Below are 22,217 nucleotides of genomic sequence, written 5' to 3'. Positions count from 1 at the left end.
ATTACAGTAAGGATTAGTAGAGATCTCCGGCAGCAGAGGCTTCCCGTGACACAAAGCAGTCACTGAAAAAGCAAACGCAGAATTACAATCAGATTTAGGAAAAGCACACACAGAGACACGCGCACAAAAACAGGCTGATGATGTACGCAGACACATGCAGCCATACGTGCACACGCCTTCCAGACCTACACACTCGTCGGCCATCACAGACAGGCTCGGCAGCCATTTTGCAAGGCTGCTCTGGAATGCTCAATTAGGGTAATTGTTGAGCTACACGTTCGTTTCCTGCAATTCTGCTCCAGACGTAATCGAAAAGTACTACTTCACCGACTGAGCTGCTCATGTCGCAGTCACTGAAAAAGTCTCGAAAGGACTAAAAAAAAGAAAAGTCCTGAAGTGCGTGTTGGGTTTCTTTCTGCTGAGGCCCCCACAGTGTAAACCAGGACATGCATGATGGCGAGTCGTCGTGCAGCGGTGTGCGGACTCGACATGTATGTGGGGATGCTGCATGGCTCGTCTGAACGTATGCGGCCGTGATGGTGGGCACACATGAGGAGGAGGGGTCCACGGTGTGGGGGAGAAATGGATTTTGTTGTAAATAGGAAAAGAAAGACGAAAAAGGACAGTGAGGGAAAATGTGAAGCTTGTTCTTCATCTCACGATTCGCCAAAAAGTACTTGCAAATAATGATACAGATCAAAGAGCGCTTCTGGTCCAGCTTTTTCTGCCCAGTATTGATTTGCGTCTAGTTTCTGTTTTAGACAATGTTTTTCTCTCAAAATACAAGATAATTTAATATGTTTTTGATAAAGTTAGTAGTTTAAAGTCAACAGAAAGCAAAAGAACAAGATTGTACCGATTTTTTCAAGTTAAAGAAGACAGAATGTGTGTTTTTTGATTAAAATCAAAGTGCATGTTGGTGCTTGGTGCATTTATAGACCAAAACTCAAGCGAAACTTAGACAAAAAAAAAGGAAGGCAAATCATAGCATCATCTGCGTATTGTCATTTCATGATACATCTGCTGGAGAATAAGCAGCTGATTAGTCCCAACACCGTTTTATGATTTTGGACATTAAATGCTGATGTGTCTCTCTGAGTGTTCGACCTGTGAGCTTGTACGTCAGGAGTCTGAGCTCAGTTCTCCACCCATGTCTCAGCCACACTGCTCACTGGTAAACGCCCCAAAAGAGAGAGAGAGCGAGAGAGAAAAGAAAAGTGGAATAAATGCTTCTTACATAAGAAAATAAATTTTTTAAAAGAAAGTCTGAATTGAAAGAAGTGTCAGTTTTATCTTTTTGTCCCACACTAGATGCTCATTTCTCATCTATAGTCGCTGACTTACCATCTCTAACATTACTAGGACTGGAGCCTCTTTTTGCAAAGATCTGCAATCACATGGCCAGTTTCTAACAAAGGCCACCTAAGGATAAGAACACAAGTATTACAGTAGCGAGCACAAAGAGGGGATTGATCGGTTCGTGTCATATGGACAGGCTTGAACCGGTCCCACGGCTCTGCGGTCGCTGGAGATTTGTGGGGGGGATGGGGGGTGGGATGGGAAGATGACCACGGCTGTGAAGTGGGACAGGTTGAATCCGAGTCTCGGCTGTGGGGTGGGGGGGGGACGGACCGGTGCAATGCGCACACGCTTGGCCAGTGACAGACGACGAGAACCGAGATGATAGGGATTCCTGTGCATACATGCGTTTTACTGTTCTACATACAAAGTCCCCCCACCCTCCTTTCCTATTACTACTCCCCCCCTCCACCCTCCACCTCCCCATCGCTCTCACGCACCCACCCACCCCCACAGAAAATGACACGAGACTGCATGTATGATCCAGCGACTCCTTTGTCTGGGTTCATCGGTCAGTAATGGCCAACAGTTTGACACGTTAAGCTTCTCCTTCTTTTTATGCCTTAAAGTGAACCCACACACACACACACACGCACACACGCACACACACACACACAGTCATGTGCATGGCAGATGACCCTGCCTTTGACACTTATGCTTCACCATCACCCTCTATCTCTACCATACGTTACAGTAGTGTCATGACCGCCGCCACCTCAGACGCCGTTGTCCTCAGAACGCACCCACCGCCCCAACCCCTCAGACCGGGCGATCAGCCGCTGTGACCGCGCTCTTTCATCGTCATGAGTCAGGAGAGTTTGACAGGAATTGCTTGCGAAGTGTGTGTGGAGACGGAGGAAGGTTCATCCTCACTCTAGTGAGTTTTTTCTTTCCTCCCCTCGATCGTATGTGGATGATGAAACTGAACTTTTGCATCTGATGCTGGCGTCGCGAGCGGTGCCGAAGCGCCAGACGGAGGGGACCCTTTGTCTCCCACCACCGTCACACTGGGAGGGATGGCGTACATACACACGCATACACGCGTGTGCACACACACACGCGGGCGCGCGCGCAAGCTGTACATTGATGGCTTCAAACCCACACGTATACGGAACATGCTGCACACAATCACTTTCAGGAAAATGTTTAGAAGATGTCAAAGACAAAAAGTGACAATAGGCTGCTGCATGTGAACCTCCATCTGTGTGTCAAAGTAGTGCCTGCGAGAGCGTGCGTGCATGTCCTCAGACTCACCTGACGGCACCCCCGGTTGTCGTGGTGATGCAGCCTCATCTGGGGCTGTGGAGCTGTGACACCTGATGTCCCACCTCCCCCTTTCACTCTCGCTCTCTGCGCCGTAGTATGGGATCAGTAGCTACACCCTAGCACTGACAGGAGAGGGGCGGGTGTGGGGGGGAGAGGGTAGGAGGGGTTCTTATGCAGCCTGCCGGATCGTACCACTGGCCCTGGCGAGCCGAGGGTACCCCGGGGGGTAGGAAGCCCGGTCGCAGCCTGTGGAGCCGACTCTGAACCACCCCGCTGTCTCCCTTCGGATGGTCTCTCCCTCCTCCTGCCGCTTTGATTGGTCGCTCCGCTTCCTCCTTCATCAAAATGTAAAATTCCAAGACAGAGAGAGTAGTGCATCGTTTGTGTGTGCGTGTGAGCAAAAAAAAAAAAAAATGTGTCTAAAAGAAAGGCCGAATACAAGAGGAGGGGGAAAAAAATGTGTGTGTATGATGCAGACTTGGTTGACTGCAGGCAGTAGCACATGCGTGTGTTGGTGGGAGCCTTCATGTTAACATGCGTGTGTTTGTGGCTTTGCATCAGGGAGACAATATACAGAATGCTATTGTCTGCGTGGGCGTGTGATAGAGGTAGCTGAGGGAGAGACACAAGACAAAGAGAGGGTGAGGGACAGGAAGACATTTCACTCTGTGTGTGTGTGTGTGATTGAGAGGAAGAAACAGAAAGCAATGTGTAGGGCCTGAGAGCTGTCATCATTAGTCTCTCTGCGGTGGCTGGTGTTGAGCTGCAAAAGGGCTTGTCAGTCAGTTTCTGTCACAACATTTCACTGGAACACACACACACACACACACACACCCACACACACACACACACACACACACACACACACACACACACACACACACACACACACACACACACACACACACACACACACACACACACAATCCCAGAGGGGATCATGTCAAGATGGGGGCCAGGCTGCTCTGACAAACCGATCTGAGCCCCCCCTCCAACCCTCGACTCCCTCCTGGTAACCTTTAACCCCTCTTTGCTGACATTCATGCCAGTGGTGACACATTCCGGATCAACCGTGTGATTCCGGTTTTTCTAACCGAGGGAAGACGGCTGAAATCCTGCAGCCGAAAGTTTATGCGCGTGTAAGGAGGATGCGGGCAGGAGCGAACGTCTGCTTACAGCCGAGTCTCCTCCCCAGAGAACGTGGCAATGCAATACTGCTGACTCACTGTACGCACGCTGGGCCTCAACGCCACACCGAGTTCTGATCCAGGTTCAGAGTCCGTCAAATCTCATAAAACAAGACGGGATCAGCAACAACTGATATCTGCATGGTGGACATTTAACTAAACATTCAATGGTTTTCCAGAATTAGCATTTTTTCAAAAATCCAGTTTATGAAGTTTACCAATAATTTACGACAGACGTTTCTACAGAAATCAGGGTTAATATAAAACTACAGGAAGAAGGACAGATGGACAGATTGACTGGTCAGACTTAATGGTGGATAAATACATGGACAGACAAACAGAAATAAGAATGAAAGGAAGTCTGGAACAGAAAATAGAAACTGAGTAAGGATTCAAGTAGTTTGATAAGGCTTCTAGATGAAGAAAAGTGCAAAAAAGTTTGAAAATACATTTTTGGATTGTAGGTAGATGGATACACGGACGGAGAGAAGGACAAAAGAAAGGATGGATAGATTAGATGCAAAGGACAAACGGACTAGAAGATGGTGCACAAGTAAGAAACAAATGGATAAATGGACCAACTGGTATAAACCAATGAAAGGTTGAACAATTGGACAGATAAACCCATGTAGTTAAATATAGAGATGGACTAACAAGGGGTGAATTAAGAGATGTAAAGCACTTTTGTTTGGTAATGGGGAATTTTTGCCATACGTTCTTATTCAGACCTACAGAAATACTTCACTTAAATCCCACACTTTTCCAGACCGAACACGAACCTCGAACACAGCGGACCCACAAAAGCATTTCCCTCACATCCAACCGTTTTCTCCACTCAGCGGACTTTTATCTGCACACATAAAACTCAGACCTTCCCTTTTCCCTTGCTTTTCTCCGTCTCTCTCCTGCTGCCGATTTAATTACCTTCTATATTTATCGGAGCTCAAGATGCTATTTTGGTTTTGAGACTCTTGTCACTGATATTGGGAGGCTACATTATTCAGAGTGAGAGCACCGGGGGCCGTCACACTTGGAACAAGAGCACTGTTGTTAACCCTGTAGAGGAGGACGAAGGATGTGTCACACTCGCGACGTAATGCCAGCGTGTAAGTCGTCGGGCAGAGTAAATGTATTTCCTGTAACAGTGTGTGGGAAGCGCCGCTTTATTTCAGAAGGTGTGGTCCTTCTTCTGTCTCCATTTTGTGACTGCTTCATCTCAACTCTCGGCTTCAGAACATCAAAGGCGAGACGGCTATCTTAAAAACAGACACACGCGCACAAACGCATAAAAACCACAGACGAAAAACAAACAACAAAAGGGAAAAAAAAACAGAAGTGCATCTATCCTTGTGCACCGGCTGCTCGTGTGTGCGGGCACACAAAGCGGCGGACACAGTATAGATCGCTGCCCTCCATTTTTGGTTGTGATTTATGGCTGCTCTTCAGTAGAGGCCACAGTCATCTGGGAGATGATGGCCATATTGATCTGATAAACAGTTTCATTTACTGCCAAAGCCTGCCATTCATACTCACATACACACACACACACACACACACACACACAGAGGAAAGGCAAAGACACATAGAATCACAGCAGGAATAACCCAGCTTTCTGCTTCATCAATTCCCCACCTCCTCCACGTCTGCTTCTCTTTCTCTGCTCTTTCTTTTCTCCTCCCCCCAGGCCACCTCACCCTCCTCTCCTCTCCTCTCCTCTCCAAACGTGCTTTAACTCGTTTTTCTTCAGCCTCCGTTCTCACCGTTTCCAGCGTCTGCTGCCAGTCACCTGGTTCGGTACCAACGCCACTCCCTCTGCAGTCTGGCCTCGTTCCTTTTACAAGCTCTACTATGTTGAACTTTTCCCCCACTTTATCGCGATGCCACCACAAACTTCAACACATCTCACTGAAATTTTATGCGATAAAGAAGCACGAAGTCACACATAAATGTGGCATGAAAAGAAGATCGTAGATATGTTTTCAGACATTTTTTAAAAGTAAAAGTATATAAATTATGGAGAAGATTTCTTTTAGCTCCCCTTTGCTCAGGTCAACCTAAATAAAATAATGCAACACCAGAAATCACCTCCTTTTTAAAAAAAAATGTCTGCTGATGCGTAAGCTTCAATTTATCATCAAAAACTTTTGTCACATGGGCCAAAATTGTCAAGTCAAAAATAATTGTAGGCCGAAAAAGGTGTATATATAAAAAAAATTGAAAAAAAATCAAGCAAATAAAGTAGTTGGATGTTTTTTTGTTTTTTTTTGTAGGACCAAAAACTTACATATGTAGCATGTTTGCTGTATTAAACTTGGTTCTTAAATTTTGGGGGCTCAATTAAATACATTTATCCTCAGTGTAACAGCTGGATTTGGGTCACTTTCTATAAAATCACCAGCTATATTCAACCAAGTTTAATAGGTTGTAATAAAGCTGCTTTGGGTTGACTTTTCAGTAAAAGTCTGGATAAATGTGGTTCTACTTCTTATAAAAGCTTGATTATAAAAACACAGATAGTTTGTTTTGAACTTAACATCTTTTCATTGGGAAAAAAAAAGTCTAATAATTATACCCCAATTACAGACGAAAAGTTTCCATCTACATGAACTGTGCTGGAAGGGAGAAATTTGTATCATTCTCGAATGATAATTGGGGGCCACAAAAAAAAAATCAGCTTGAGGGCCACAAATAGCCCGCGGGCCGCATTTTGGACATCACAGACTTAAAGTGACAGCACAGCTAAGACACTTCTTTATTAAAGGGGATGAACTCGTAGTTCCAGACCTTTGACCTCATCTTGAACTCAAATCTGGACATTTATCAAAATTTCTAGATCAAATCCAATTCATAAAATAAATTAATCATTAGATATGAACGCTTTGAGTTGCCCGTGTGTCAAAATAAACATGATGAATGTCAACTTTATCCCCTTAAATCAAACGTCATCAACCAGCTCCAGTCTGTTTGCAGATGTAAACCATTTACATCCTGTTCAAACGAAAAAGTGAAGCTTTTCAGCTCATCTTACAGCCGAGGTACAAGATGTTTAATAATATAGGCGACTGTTTGCTCTGCTGCGTCTATGAGCCGTCCCAGCTTCACCAGCATCCTGGAACGTTATTAGCTGTTCTACGCTTAGCTCTGCAGGGATATCTGTGTGCCCTCATTTATGCTGGCTGTGCCACTGCTTTAAGAGCAAAACAGGAGAGCTGCTCATCTCCCTGCTCTTTGGTTCTTGTTCCGATCCAAACGAGAAGAGTGACCAAACGTCTGCTGTAGTGAGACGCTGAGTGTTGGTCAAATCAGGTCCATTTGATCAACAGAATCAACTATGCAGTAGGTCCCATTTACACACTCAGACCTATGCTTAGTTCATGTGATAAAAGAGGGATATAATCCACATAAATTATAAAAACATTAGGGTTTGTTTATATTTTGATGCAAATAAAAATAAATCTTTACGCAATTGTGCATGCCTGTATGTACAATATCTAGCAAAAATATTAAAACCTCTTGAACTTTGACCTGTTACAGCCATAAACTTCAGTTTACTTTATGAGGCTTTTATTCGAAGTTGAAACTTTAACTCCATTTTATTTTCTTACAGAAATAAAATCTGTAATGTGCAGCATACATTTGTATTCCTGTGAATCAACACTTTGTCTACTTTTTGCTGAAATTACAGAAGCAAGAGTTATTTTTTCACCCCTCTACCAAGTTTGATCATCTGGAAACTGAAATCTTCAAGCATAAATTTTAAATTTTCAGGTCATCATGCTCTGGGGATGTTTTTCTTCGTGAACCAGAAATAATGTTACATGTAAGCCAGGTAGATTTTGGTCTCTAACCAGATCAGATCTGCTATGTTCCCAGTATGGTTTTCGGCAAACTAACTTAACTAACTTTATTAAGGTGTTATTAAGACAAGATGGAGTTACTGATTCATGTATGCCAAATTCTTACATTGAATGGCTGAAATCACTACCACAGCTGACATTTTATTATCCGACTTTGGGGAAATTGTGTGAATTCTAGTTGTTCCAATGAAAAAATGTTAAGTCAAACACAAACTATTATTTGTGTTTTTATAATCAAGCTTTCATAAGAAGTAGAACCATGTTTATGCAGGCTACTACTGAAAAGTCAACCCAAATGAGCTTTATTGGAACTTATTAAACTTGGGTAACTACAGCTAGCATTTTTATAGAAAGTGACCCAAATCCAGCTGACACTCTTTGACATGAGGGGAAAAAAAAAAATCATAATCCATATATTTTGTTTCTTCCATTTACTTCACAATTATGCACAAGTTTTTGTTGGTCTCTCATATAAAAGTTTGTTTTATAAATATGAAAATCTTCAAGAGGTGCAAATTAGCAAATTAGTACTTTAACACATTAATTCTGATTAATTAGTAATTAATAGATTTTAAAACATTAACATTTTTAACGCAATTAATCACTTAATTTTTACTTAAAGGTTGTGAACCTTTGTATTCATGTGTTTCTGGTATGCTCGTAAATTTAAATTTGGCCCATCAGGGTTTCACTTTTGCTTCAAAAAGTGATCTGATTGGATGCTGGAAAAAAGTGATCTGATTGGATGCTGGAAAAAATAACTATTTTTTTCATTAGTATATTTGGCCTATCGCCAAATATACTAAAGCCTAAAAAAGCATCTCAATGATAAAAACATGTTGCAGCTGCACAGACGTCCCCAACGCTAATGTCAACATTTACAGTTCACATTTTTAAAGAAATATTTTAACAAATTATTTCCATGAATGATCAGGGGTTCCTCAAAGACTTGAAAGCTGAATGGCTAAAATAGCATTTGCACCAAATAACGGATTAAAAACAATAAAAATCCTTGTTGTTGAGCTCATATTTAATAATTTAGCAGCAAGAGTTTTTAATTTAAAATGTTGCTTATTTTATCAATATGTAGTTTGATTAAAGTGCGATTAATTAGTGTAAATACTTTTCCAAGGTGATATAACTACTTCAGCCATTGATAACTGTTACATCTGTCCAGTACCGTCTGAACTGTGGTCAGCATTAAATTAAGTGAAGGTCAATTCATTATACCTCCAATTTCTTCCTCTAAGCTGAGACGTCGGGAAATATTCCCACGTTAACCGGACAGTTTTTCCAGAGTTTCACAGCGATGTAATGGATGTGATAGGTCAAGCTGTTTTAATTAGTCCTTCTGGAGAGGCTAAATTTAGTTTTTCTGTGTGATGACAGCTTAAATATTCACGCAGAGGCTTTCACACTCGGAGACGAATTAAATTACGCCACCAGTATTTGTTTTCTCATGATTTTTTAAAAATGCAAATAGGAATTTGCCAACATCCTTTGAATTTCAATCAGACATATTAGTTTGAGACCCATCTCCTAAAACACTTTGTGTCCTGCTGTGTCTACATGCATCATTTGTCATTTGTTAGATAACGCCAAAGAAAGAGAATTTGAGGTGGAAAAAAAAAAAAATACACAACTACGAGTGCACAAGTTACTCTCTCACACACACACACACACACACACACACACACACACACACACACACACACACACACACACACACACACACACACACACACACACACACACACACACACACACACACACTAGGAGGCTTTCAGTTTCTAAATCAATCCCACATCCGTAGCTAATGCAGTGCTGGGCCCTCTTCAGGAAGCATTAGGCCTATTAGTCAAAGTGCGTGCATTCCTGTATGTGTGTGTGTGTGAGCGCGTGCAGAAGCCGCACATTCAGCAGTAGCCCATCTCAGTGGATCCTGTGGGTCAGCAGGTGCAACAGGGAATGAGGGACTTTCTTATAGAGTGTGTATGCGAGTGCGAGCAAACGCTCCCTCCCCTCGGCATCCTCTGGGCTCTTTATCGCTCTAAAATTATCCTCCATTTACTGGAAGACACTGGGCAGATTGAGGAAAAGAGAAATATGGACACTCCAGTTTGAATGTTTTCCTGGATCACTTTACTGGTGCAGAACAAAGGCAGAAGCAGGCGCTTTGCTTTGTCAAATAATCTAATTTATGTGGCACCGATAAGCTGGGAAGTCGGTTACTTCTCGTTTTCTCACATGGGGACATTTTAGCTTCATGCAGTAACACTAAACATCTGGAGTGTTCATGAGACATGAGCACCACAGCGCCAATCACGGTTGCTAAGCAGTTACAGTGACACAGCTGGGTGCTTAGCTACAACGTACAACACTCTGCTACTATGGAGCGGTATGTGGAGATGGAGACGCTGTCATTAGTCAGCCGGGTCTGGCTGGGAGTCAAGAAGAAGTCTTTCAGAAATGAAAGTGAAATTGCTCCGCAGAGCTCAAAACCAAGCATAAAAACTTTTATTTTATACTCCAACCGGCCACTTTATTAGGTTCAACTTCCTGCAATCAGAGATGTAGAATCAGTCAAACATTTATGGAAGAAACTTGATGCATTTAGGCATCCAGATGACTAAGCCAATTTCAAGCTGAGCATCAGAATGGTGAATAATGGGGATTTAAGTGACTTAATGTTGCATGGTTGTTGGTGCCGACTGGTCTGAGTATTTCTGAAACTGCTGATCTGAGACTTTTGCGCATTTCCAACTTTTGGGTTTACAGATGAAAGAGAGAGAGAGAGAGAGAATCCACTGGTCGGAGGTGAATTGCCAGACTGGTTTGGAATCATAAAAAGCACACAAATACTCACTCATTACCAGCAAGGTGTAGCTTGAGATGAGCTGCACCAGAGGAAGACCACAGTCTGAGGCATTTCTGTCAACAGAGAACAGCAGCAACTAGAATTCACACAAGTTCCACAACGACGACAAAATGTCAGCTGTGGTATCAATTTCAGCCTTTCAGGGTCCGAATTTGGCGTACATGAATCTGTAACTCTTATTAACACCTTAAAAGTGAGGGTGGGGGTGTAATGGTATGATGGATATTTTCCCAGTAGTACCAGTTGATGCTGACTATGCCTGTGGCTTTATGACCCCAGTATACCCATCTACTGACAGATACTTCCAACAGCACAAATCAACTCAATGGCCAACAAAGTCACCATATTTCAAACAAATAGGGAAACTTTTCAGAGGTGGTGGACCGGGGGTTTTGCAGCCCATAAATCTGCAGTAGCATCATGATGCTACTAGTGTGAACTGTAGTCACACTAGAGAACAGGTTCTGGTCACATGGACTGGTTCTGGTCCATGACAGTATGGAGCAGAACCTGTGAGGAATATTTGACACCTGGTTAAGGTTTATGCAGTAAAGAACGAAGGCAGTTCAAGGGGTCCAAGGAAAGTGTATCTAATATTGTGGACGGTGAATGTTAGTCTAATCAAAGCCCCATCCTTAATCATTTAAAAAAGCGTTGATCAATACTTCTTTGAGCTTTCTGAAAATCTTTCAAAGTTTCTGTTTGGTTTTGGATTTGATCATTCTTTGAATACCTGACTGTACAACAGGTTGAGAGGCGCTGTGTGTCTTAATCAGGCTGAGTCCATTCTTTAACGAATGGGAATCAAATTATGAATTGTTACCAACACTTTTTAAATATTTCAAACTATCTTACAATATCTACTTCTGGTATGTTTAATAGAGCTGACCAGAGAAACGGGAACAAATTGTATCTTTGTTTAAGGCTGCAATAAAAAAAAAAAGGTTCTTTGTTAAATTGCCTTTAAGTTTTAAAGCAGCACAAGGGTTTCAGGGAAACCTTTATTTCTTTATAACGAGGCAGCTGATCGTTTTGCCCTTTTGACATTTGCTCTTTTTGAAGCAGACGTTTTTTTTTTCCATCTATGAAAAGAAATCACCTGTTTGGATGAATTTATGTACAGTACACCAATTTATACACAGTTTGACAATTAATAACTGATCATTTTTCTCCAATTTGACCAGATTAGAGAATGGAAATGTGTTTGACTCCATAAAATAACCAGCAGGAGATTGTAGCTTTTTTTTTTTTTTAACAGTCAGAATCAAATCAGTTTAAATGTAAATATAAATATAATATAAAGTCCTCTAAAACCCACAGTTAAATTTCACAGGATTTGAACATCTCTTAGAATTGTTTTATACTTTATCATTACATAATTCATTAAGATTAGCCAAGAAGAAATTAAGCTGGTGCTGAAACAATTATTTTAAAATAATATTACGTTTATCTGCATCAATTGTTTTTTCCTTTCTAAAATCCTGTTTAAATGAAATTATTTATTAATTTTTAATGCTTGGTTTATGTTAAGGTATGAATGGAAGGAGGTTTATAATGAAAAGGTAATGTGTTTATATAAACAGGTCAATGTTCATTTAGTCCTGGTTTTAAAAAAAAGGGCATTTCTTTCCAAAAGTAGTCAGTAATGGACTAATAAAAATTAATTATATATTATGTATAAATACTGTCCAGTTCCTTAGAACTAACATTATATATTAAAAACAGAGGAATTACTTGCAATGTCCTGCTTCCTGGTTCTGTATATTGCACATTTAAGAATAAAACATTATTTTAAAGCTGTTTGGCTGGAGAGAAAACAGATAAGCTGGTTATGCCACAAACCCAGAACAGTACGTCCTAAAAACAATAATGAACTCTGGACACTGATGTAATACCTCTTATTATGTCCAATAAATATCAACTCACTTTGGATGTATAGACTATTTAAGTAAAAACCTGCAGGAAACTTTTAAAGTACATGTCTAGTAAAGGTCAATCCTCCATATCAAACGTTAGATGGAAAGCAGTCTGGCCCCACACCACTTCCTTTGCAAATGCACTCTTCCAAATCACATGAAAATTGCCACGGAGAGTTTGAGTAATCCTGCAGACAAAAGAAAATGTATATATGTAGCTAAGCAGACGGAAAGAGCACTGAAAGCATGCGTAATATATATAGGAGGAATCCAGGTATCCCCACTTAGAACAAAAGCATCTAGCAGCAGTATCTAAACCGACAGGCACAAGCCAGGGCTGCATATTAGGAAGACAATGCAGGAGCAATTGTTAAACATTGCGCTTACATAATGAATTGCAATTAACCCAGATTTTCCTCAGCACACTCTGTTTTTCATCAGCACAGCCCCCCACCCCGCCCCAACTCTCTATCCAAGTGGCCAACTACACACTGATAAGCAGAGTTTTAATGCAGGCCCCAAATATTACAATATCGCATCCAAGCAGTGTTCAGTCGCCTTGTTTCATCAGCTAATATGAAACAATAACCTCAGTTTAATAAATCGTGCAGCTCTACTATGGACTAAACTGACTCTGGGTGTTTCAGCTACAATTGCCTTGATGCCGGTTTATTACATGAAGAAAAACACATACACTGCTAATGTAAGTGTCGGTCATCCAAGCACAAACTAATGGCTTCTTCCTATACATTTGTATCACGCTGCCTCTACAGATGGACAGATACTGGCGGTATAATTTGTGGGTTTGCTCTCTTCGATTAGTAGATGACCACTGTCAAAGTGGCTGATAACATTTCCAGAGAAGAGAATTAAAATTCTAATAGAATTAAAGCACAAATGAAGCCAATTCCTCCCATGTTTCCCTATAAAAGCACCATTACTGCACTCACTGTAAAGAGGTTTCTAATCGAAGGAAGCAGTTCTTCAGAACGGTGGTCAGTGAATTATTCAGGACTACCTGGTCACTCCTCACTTGATCTCAAACTCCGTCCTGCTGCATGCGCCTTTAAGACCTTCACATCAGGAGGTGGATCAAGTGTCTACAGATCAATACCATCCATTCATGCACTCGCATGATCACGCATTATCATGTAAACGTGCACATTAACAGTCCGTCCAAGTAATGGCTCTGTGAGATACATTTTATCCTCCGGTTCTTCAGCCCAAATTATTTCTGTCTGGATCAAAAATGTGGCGACGTTAGAAAACAAAATTCTGAGAAATACAAATAAAATCAATAATCCCTGCATTACCTTACTGTATCACAACCATACAGTTGCCTGAAAAAGAAGAAAAATACTTCTTTCACAACAGTACCACAAAATATCATGATAAAACTTTAAGTCCATATCACTTCCATCTCTCCCTACAATAACATTACATATCAAGTTAAAAGGCATTTATGCAAAGCTCTGCATAACAAAATGTACTCTTTGGAAATTCTTTGCCTAGTTAAGAAATGTGTTTTATCTTCTCGGGACATTAAATGTGAGATTAATATTAAGATTAAAAGGCAACCAGAACCACATGATGTCAAGCTTGGAGAACAGAGCAGCAGAAATGCTGTCCAGAAGGAGCTCTGCATTGCAGGGCGGAAGTGAAACAGATAGAAGTTATTATATTTATGTCTATTAATTCATTCAGCGGTCAAACTGCTCTTAAATTGTAAAAACGTTCATGAACATGTCAGATCATGACCAATTCAGCACAAATAACTTTTTGTTTCAAATAAAAAAAAAAAAGTAAATCAAGTTATATCTTCATTTATACAAAAAAAAATAATTCTGTACGCTCATTCATGGCTGACAGAGGCAAACCTGGGGATCACCATATAAATAATAACCCAATAAAAGAAATATTAGGCACTCAGATCAGTCAGATATGGCAGCTACGATGACCTGTGGGAAAACGAGGAAGAAGAGAGTCGTTGGAGGAGAGGGAGAGGAAGAAACTAGCGGAGAAAGCGAGACGGTGAGCCTGGATATTATAAATCATGTCTGCTGTTGGCGCCGACCGCGTATCCTAGCAACCAGACAGACCCCCTCCGCCTCTCCTCCATCCCCTCTCCATCTTCCACTAACAGCCTGGCCACTCTGATTACCCATACTGCACTGCGCCGTGCCCTAAAAACTCCTGACAGAGTTTGGTTTGAGCTTACAGCTTGATGACAGATCGAGGCGGAGTTAGCGCTGAGCGAATCTAGCAGGAGCTGACCCCAGATCAGTGAGCTGGGAGAAGGTAACAGACACCAGTCAGGATGTCTCCCTCTATACTGGCACATTTTGATGGACAACACGCATATCTTATTTCAATGTAATGTACCACTGGCAAAAACTCATGCAAGAATATGAAGGCTGATCATTTAATTGGCTGAGTTTTCATGTTAACGTTAAGATAATCAGGGCAAGAAATGAACGCAGCAGATTGCAAATGAATCAAAAAGTCAGTCCTCTAACAAACTAGCGGCACATGACAAAGTCCGGTAAATAATACCAAGTTGGACTTCTACTAATGTCCAATGTGACAATGTTTTCCAACTCAATTTGTCCGGGCACTGATGCAGATGCCAATATATGCACATATATTTCCACCTAATTGCAGAGAACATCAAGTCCCTCATGTGGAGGAATTTACATATTATCATGCCTACTCTGATCGAGAACGCCCACTGGCAGTGGCACACATCAACACAATGTTTTTTTTAAAAAGGTACACCCTCGCCGAGCTGAATGAGAAAAACTACTCCTTCATAAAAGCAAAGCATTTCAGATTTAAATTTTGGAATCATTTTTAACCAAAATTATTTAACTAAATTATAAATTATAAAAGTATGTAAACAGATTTGTGTAATTCAAAGCTTTTTATTATATAAAGAGGGGGAAAATAAAGATAGTGCTTCAGATTAACACTCCACATAATTCAGAACACATCATCCCCAAAACGGTGGTGGAGGAATCATGCTGTGGGGCAGGGTAAATTTCTTCAGGAACAATAAGGAACTTGGTCAGATAATATGTGAAAATGGATGGAGCCAATTGCAAGACGTGAGCCTTTGGCAGAACGGTAACCTCAAACATAAAGCTAACACGATGACGAGTAGCTACGATCAAAGTATACTCATCTGTTTGGATGGCCCAGTTAAAGTCCAGACCTAAATCCAGTTTCTATAAGACTTTGAATAAACATAATCCGAATGTCTCCAGATGTTCAAAGCTAGTAGAGCATCACCTCAAAAGATCGTCATCTGTAACGGCAGAAAAAGGCAGAAGCTATTCCCTCTAGTGGGGCTAAAAACAAAGTCATGCCATACTGCTACAAAAACAAACAAATGACAAAATATGAAACATTTCAAAAGGTATTAATTAATTCCCAAGGCACTATACCCACATAGTTTATGTAAGAGACTCTGAGCAAGAAATGAAAGAGAAATGACTACATGAGTTAATTTTTGTGAATCAAATGCAACAAATAAGAAAAACAAGGCAACATAAAATAAACAAATTAAAACTATTCTTCCCTAAAAAAAAATAAATATATATATATAAATACACACAAAAAAAACTAGCTCTAGTGGGCTGAAGAGTCAGACTGATGGATTGTAGATGGTTTAGAGATAAATCTTTAACCTAGGTAGAGGAGGCCTAAGCCTCTGTTTGTTCCCATCCCGTTGAAACACATTAGGATGACTAAACAAGCAGATTTCCTGAAATTGATTATGCAGGGCTGCGTGTCGGGTAAATAAGTAAACGACAGTCATTACCTCTGCCGGGAATTAAAAGGTGGATACTGAGATTTCAAAACATGTTTCCCATTCTGTCAAATGAAAGCAAGTTTGGTAATAAAGGTATATGTATAGTAACACCAATCTTTGACTAGACCGTAATGCCCCTCTCTCTGTTGAATAGCTAACGTAGTTCATTCATTATGGTTATGGATGTCATATGTTCCTCTCTTTGTCGTGATGGTGGCACTGCAGCCGTTCTGCACACCAGGGCCACGACACTCAGCATTAGTCAGCATTATCTCATCAGTCTGTCAAGGTTCATTTTAGTCCTGCAGAGATATTTACCTTAAAGGCCTTTCAACCTGATAAAGGTCAGGGGGGCGATGTAATCTGAGCAAATACCACTATTTGTTTTTAAATCTGCTTTTCAGGAATCTCTCGTGTTACTTTTGTTAATATGTGAGCTAATCATATTTAAATTGGCATGTTTTCTGTTGCTTCTGCTTCCTTTTATTCACTTGAACACATTTAATGGAGCCCGACTGGTTCCTTTTTACAGTGCACATAAATACGTTTACATGAGGGTCATAAAAACACATCATCCTCAAACAGAGCAATAAAATTTCCAGCAAGACGTTTACATCCACTTATCTTGTTTCTGAATGTCATGTTTTGGTGATTGGGGATGATTATGGTACAATATTTATTGGCAGATGCAGTAGAGTTCATTTATAGCTGGTTTTCCAATGTGTAGTTCATAAAGTTTAAAACGGGGTTGAGATCAGGGCTTTTTTTTGTTGTTCCCAAACTAGTCTTTAGCTAACAGCTGCACTGAAACATCAAAAATTATCCACATATCAACGTTTTGAGTCAAACTGAGATTAAAGGAAAATAGTCAGTATGCTCATGAACCACCAAATAATCTAACTGGAAGTTGCTGGAACAGTCAGCGGTCTAAGATGAATAAAGTTTGGATTGAAGAGGCGCCAACCAAGAAAGAAACTCCTGCTCTAAAATAAACCATGATGAACAAACCAAAAGCTTCCTCGAAAACTAAACCGTGTGGCCACGATCTCAAGAGCATGTCCAGAAGAGTGGAGGGGTTTTCAACCAAAAAAACTACTTTATATTTAAAACTACTTCAAGCATGGTGGTGGCAGAGTCATACACTGGGACCACTGGTACTGGTACATTGAAGAAAGTGGGTGGAATATGAAGACAGAAAACCCTAACGTAATCTCAATTTTAATCTCAATTTCCAATAGTGTCATAGACTAAGCTTAGACATAATTGAACAACATTGTGAAACACACATTGAAACAGCTGCAACCAAACATTAAGCTTCTAGAAGGGTCCCGACTCTAGAAAATATGTGGAGCAAGTCTAAAAGCTGTATAAGAACAAACATTTTAAGTTAACTGCTGCAAAAAGAGTGGCTAAGCATCCAGCCAGAAGCTCATCAGTGCCAACAAAACCATGTGGTCCAAGTGAACCTTCTTTAATGGCCAAAAAATATTAAGTATTGATGGGATTTTTGTGCGTTTTTGACCTTGTGTGGACAACAGAATCATTTTGAGTTTTGGTTTTGAAAAACACTGACATTGTTTGCCGTTTGATCATCCCACCCAGGAAAAGGAGCAATTGAAATAAATAATTTAAAGCAAGAAATGCATCCGTGTGATGAATTAATGTACGCCGCTGAGTAGAACTGTAGAACTAAAGCAGACTTTCTCAACCAAGTTGATATCAAAATGTTTTGTTCTCTCTGCCAAATTTAACCAGAAAAAAAAAATGTACACAGCAAATTCAGAAGTGTTAAATGTTTTGGTGTTGGTAGACTTCATGCAAAAGCAGAGTTAATTTTACTCTAATAGAGTCACATTCTGTTTATGTAAGTCTGGGGTTTATATTATTAGTAGTTTAAGTCCAGTGTTAAAACAAAGTGTTTCCGTATCAAATCTAGAGGTGTTAAAATGGAATAAATAACTCTTTACTTCTGAACTCTGAACTCCACCAGCGGCTCTAACACTGAAGGAGTTAATTCACTGACTCCGCCCCCGAATCACAGATTCCCACCAAAGCTAAGCGACAGCAGCAAAGTCATTTCAGGACTATTTACTTTCCATCTGTTTGAGGTGTTTACCACGCTTGGTAAGTAATTTCTTTCTAAGATGGTGGAGAAAGTACTCAAAAAATGTACTTAAGTAAAAGTACAAATACACAGACAAAAATGTACTCAAGTAAAAGTCAAAGTACCACATTAACATTTTACTTAAGTAAAAGTAAAAATGTACTGGTTTTTGAAAATACTTAAGTATTAAAAGTAAAAGTACTTGCTGAATGCATTACCTAATCACTAATATCATTAAGTGTACCGATCATATGATCATATGCCACAGATAAAACATGTTTTTATTGCGTTTATTCTGTAACATAGTTTAGACTGACACAGGAGGACATGGAACCAAGGAGTCACGTAGCAGAGTTGTAGTCTGGACCACTGAACCCAAGACCAAATCAAAACCAGCACCCCGCGCTACATGACAATAAAATTTAGTGCACCTATCAAAACTGCTTCTCAAATTGATCTGAAAGATTCACTTTCCCACCTAGATATTAAATACTTAGAGCTGAAATAAATTTAACCAGTGACAATTCAAACTCTTCTTCATTCTGTTTTGCTTTCATCTCTGTGCCACAATCCACAGAGGTCTCCTGCCATCCCTAAAAAAATAACACCCTGGGCGGTTGCCCATATTGCCAATGTCAGAAATAATAATTGTCTGCACCATTAAACAGCAATTAACAACGCTCAACTATGAACACTGTCCAAGGCCCAATAAGCAACAAGTAACCAAGCAGGAGGAGCACCGTGACTGTTCTCATCCTCCCTCCTGCTGCAATGTCTGCCTCCATGACAGGTGACGAAAACAAAGAGCAATGAGCATGTTCTGTGTTCTTACGTTCTTGTTTTATTTATTCACCAATTAAATATAAAGATATTTTAATGAAATAAAATAGCTACTGCAGTGTACGCAGAGCATTACAAGAACAAAGAACGGCTCGCATTGAGGCTTCAGTACTATACGACTTAGTCAAGATCCGTCCAGAAGAATCGGATCGTCCATGAATGTCATATTACACTTTGGTCACAGCGTTGTCCCATATCTGCGACATGTCAGTCATCGCAGATGCAACATGTGTCTCAGTCAATACAGCTAACTTTGCTAGCATCACGTCCACGGAGCTTACCTGTCTTTAAGCTTTCCTTCCAAGTGACGTTAAAAATTGGACAAAGTCCCCACCGTCTGTGAAAGCGAAGCGCTGCTGATTTTACATGTCGCCATATCTTATGATTTATGCAGCGCTATTATATTACTGACGCTCAGAGGAAACCACTGCGCATGTCTTGGAGCTCCGCGTGCGAGTAAAGGTGGAGCCGATGGGTGACAACAGACACTAAGTCACGTTATTGCTTGGATTTTATGGCGCCACCTTAAGACCCTGAACTTCACATTTTAACGGGAAAAAAAAACACAATGCGACTTGGATGTAACGAGTAACGCGACAGTTTTGTAGAAATGTAGTGAAGTAGAAAGTACAGATACTTACTGTAAAATGTAGTGGAGTAAAAGTAGAAAGTATCCATTATTAAATCTACTTAAGTAAAGTACAGATACACGAAAATTGTACTTAAGTACAGTAACGACGTACTTGTACTTCGTTACTTCCCACCACTGTTTATAACTATTATTTTTGAGTTGAGCTCACGGTTGAGCCACACGGTTCGGTGTTAGCATATTTAGCTTAGCACGCCGAATGCTAGCGGAGTATAAGTGTTGGAAAAAATCGAGCCGGTGAACATTTAATCAAATTGTTGGCTAACTTGAACAGATCCGTAATAATCTGGAGTATGTTTTTTCATGATGTTGAACGTTTACATGCATATCGGTCAGATTTATCAACCTTTCTGATCCATTTTTTTCCTTTGAAAAAATGTAAAAACCTTTTTCACGTTGAGAGCATTAATCCCGCTGCTGTGTCTTCTTATATACGTTTTACAGCATGTTTTAATCCTTTTATTGCCTTTTTGTATACATGAAACAGAACCAGTCTGGTTGAGGATGAATCGCCAGTCGTCAGCCTAACCTCCCCCTCCCGATCCCTCCATGGATTCTTCGAAGATTCAAGCTACAAAAATGATTATGTAAGTGTTAATATATCTGAAACCCTACATTTCTGTAATGGAGGCTTGTTGTTAGAGTTGTAGTAAAAATGTATGTTGTTATGTTTTTTTGTTTGTTACGATCCAGAGATCGACACTGGCTGTCCTACTCAGAGACTGAAGACTATCCGATGCAGTAGAGGAGCATGTTGGTGTCTCCGGCCAAACTTCACAAACAGCCCAACAACCTGAAGACTGTTAGTGACTGTTAGTGAGTGGACATCTTTGGTGGAGTGCAGAGAGCAACTGTCTCTTAACAGAAACATAAACTGGATAAGAAATGATGGATCTGATTATCAGGTTGGTCTGTTACCAACCTGGTAACAGACCAGATATCTGGCAGGTACTACTGCCAGATATGTACAGTAGTACATATCTGGCAATTTACCCGTTAGAAAATGTACTGCTTTACTTTATCCACCTTGTACTTTGAACAATTTCATGCATATGGTATTGAAGAAAAATGTATTAAGCATACTGCATTTTGTATTGCACAGCTGATATGTCAGATCGTTTGATAACAATATGTGAATGAAAGTGACATGTGAAACATGCACATTATTCTACGTTGTAATGTTTTGTAATTATGGTGCACATTTTGAAATAAATGCATTTGAGAAAATTATTGCCTCTATAAAATGTTTATTTTCCAAAGAATTTTTAAAAGTTCAAACAATAAAATATTAATATTAATTACAAATAACTCTTATGAAGTTAAAAAAAATACTCTGTGAGAGTTAATATTAAGATCTAACACTGAATTAGTGTTAGTAAGTGTTAAATGATTAACTCCAGCAGATTTGATATCTGACACTTTATAAGAGTTAAGGTACCAACTCTCCAAAAAGAGTTAAATTAACACTTTCTGGTGTGGACCCATATAGACACTTTAAAAGTGTTGAAATCAAATCTGACAGTGTTAATCTGGGCCTCCTGGATTTGCTGTGTAGGTGTAAAAATTAGAAACTGCTTTTCAAATATCAGCTATTAAAAAACCCCATCAAAACCTGACTAACAATCCTCTTAATATTTTTCCATGATATCATAAATGTATCACCAGTTACTCTCCTAATTCCTGCACACTAATAATCCACACTCCCCAATCTGAAGCATTACTACTTTCACTGCCAGATTATAAACAGGATTTAGATCCTTCATACTAGATTGCACTTGTTTGTTGAAATTTAAAGTCGATCTGCTGCCAGACCACAGGTTACGAGCGTTTTATCACCGGGAGGTAATGCATAACCTCAGGCTATGACGGCTAGTTTTCAAGTTCTACGACACAATAAGGAGCTGCTGGCTCTCTGCTGCAGATTTATGTTGTCTCCTCACTGAAAGCTTTGCTCAGTTACTCGGTCCGCAGACAGCTGAAGTCTCACGCTACCTCTGCCGGTCCACGGGCTTGGCCGAGGCCTTACCGTCTGCTGGCGTATGAAATTTCTGAGCTCTCAGCAGAGTGAAGGGATGGCGAAAAGGAGCGCGTGCATCAGTGGGAGCAGAGGAAATGGAGCACTCAGGAACCACTCAGCCAAGCCACAGTCTGAGAGCCGCTGGAAGTGGGTGGTGGTGTGAGAGGAAAATTGTGTTAGAGAAAAGAAGCTCAGAGCAGCCAGAGTGAGTGGTGCACTGCTGGAGCGTGGCTGCGCCCCCTTGTGGAACAGAGCTGGTAGCCATCGCCTCCTATTCCTTTTTCTCTCCGACAAAAATTCACAAGGAACATTCAGAGGAGTAAAACCAGATGA

General features: G+C 40.5%; 1 long non-coding RNA gene across 1 annotated transcript; it reads left to right on the top strand.

Annotated features, from left to right (window-relative positions):
* The first annotated feature begins 12,048 nt into the window (after nucleotides 1-12,048).
* On the top strand, nucleotides 12,049-21,021 carry LOC145553769 (uncharacterized). Its single transcript, XR_014089809.1, has 3 exons — nucleotides 12,049-18,382; nucleotides 20,355-20,454; nucleotides 20,561-21,021. It is a non-coding gene; the product is annotated as an uncharacterized LOC145553769 (long non-coding RNA).
* The last annotated feature ends 1,196 nt before the right edge of the window (nucleotides 21,022-22,217 follow it).

This window comes from Poecilia reticulata, chromosome 11 (genome assembly GCF_904066995.2).
Source record: "Poecilia reticulata chromosome 11, P_reticulata-male-v2, whole genome shotgun sequence".
Lineage (NCBI taxonomy): Eukaryota > Metazoa > Chordata > Actinopteri > Cyprinodontiformes > Poeciliidae > Poecilia > Poecilia reticulata.
The sequence above is the reverse complement of the archived record's forward strand: the minus strand, read 5'-3'. Positions and strand labels throughout refer to the sequence as shown.